This window comes from Aplysia californica, unplaced genomic scaffold (genome assembly GCF_000002075.1).
Source record: "Aplysia californica isolate F4 #8 unplaced genomic scaffold, AplCal3.0 scaffold00063, whole genome shotgun sequence".
In the NCBI taxonomy this organism is placed as follows: Eukaryota; Metazoa; Mollusca; class Gastropoda; order Aplysiida; family Aplysiidae; genus Aplysia; species Aplysia californica.
The window spans coordinates 726,830-728,399 of record NW_004797333.1 but is presented as its reverse complement, the minus strand read 5'-3'; positions in this window follow the sequence as shown (position 1 = coordinate 728,399).

The window sequence follows — 1,570 nt, the reverse complement described above, 5'->3', positions numbered from 1 at the left end:
GAGAGAGAGAGAGAGAGAGAGAGAGAGTGTGTGTGTGTGTGAGAGAGAGTGTGAGAGAGAAAGAGAGAGAGAGAGAGATGCAGATCTATAATATATTATGTACATAGATGAATAGACAGACAGACTCAGACGGGCGGACAGACAGACAGACAGACAGACAGACAGACAGACAGACAGACTGACTGACTGACAGACAGACTGACTGACTGACAGACAGACAAGCAGGTAGACAGACAAAGAGAGCGGTGTTGGTTTGTCCTTCGGCACAAATCTGGTCTGGGAAGAAAAAGAGGCTCTGTGGTAACACGGAGCAACTTGGGATATCGCTACCAGTTATTGAAACGACTCGTCCCCGCGGGCCATGAAAAAAAAGACCCTACCCCGCGAATAAAAGAAAATACTGAGGTGACCATCCTCACCTGAGGATCAAACCTCAACCTCTTTGCGATCAGATAGACTACTGTAAAACGAACTCAACCCGCTAGATCAATGAATTTGACTTCATTAGTGATAATCATCAACCGCTTGCAATCGCGGTCTTTTGGCCACGCAATGAAGGTCTCTCGGAGACAGGCAATTATCATTGCCGTCTTAATGGGCAAACCAGAACGATTTCTTCATTTGACCATTTGAGTAATGAGATGCAGTTTTTATTCCATGCCCTTTGGTCATACACATCAGACACTCGTGATGAGGGTCAAACGATGGAGGAGATAACATCGGTGAACACCGCAGAGCGGGTCAAAGAGGCGAGAGTCAAGGGATGTAATAAAATCGATTAAGAGACCTGCTGTAAATTAAAGATCCGTCGATCGTCTCCCTTGATAAAAATCAAAGTTTAGACGCCGACTATAACATTAACAGAATGTCACGGAGATGTGGGGCCGACTTTCGAAAATATTATCTTTTCGTTCGCCAAAAACACAAGGTTACGAACGAGATGAATGTATTATCTTTACATAAAACGGTAATAGACTGTGTCAATCAGAGCATGGGGGCTAAGAGAAAGGTTAATTAGCGCCATCTCTTCTAAGAATAGCTAAGTTTGAACATTCTTTCAGAATTACATGTATAACAAAATCACTATTTTCGTTCGGTATATGTGAGCTCTTTTACTGTGCAGAATTGTATTTACAGCAACAGCTGTCCTCTGAATGTCAAAAAAGCCCAATCTATCATTCTATATCATCTGAAGTGCAAATGAACGATGCTGCTGTATTTTAGTGAAAGTCCAAAAACGACCTCTCTTGTTAAGGTCTCTCCTATACCCCGCCCCCTTTTTTTTACCCCTATCCCACCCCTCACGAAGAGGGGGGGGAAGCAAAACATAGATGGGACGGAGATCGAGATATTCAATGAGAGTGAGGGTGTAAATTGGGAGGAGGGACACATACACAGTCACCTGGAACATACTGAACTACCGTGCATTAACATCAATCTTCTTCTTTAAAAAATGCACTCGTGCACATAAACACAAACCAAACCCACTTGCCACAGGCACGCCTAGAGGGCGCGCACGCATACACACACACATACACACACACACACACACACACACACACACACACAC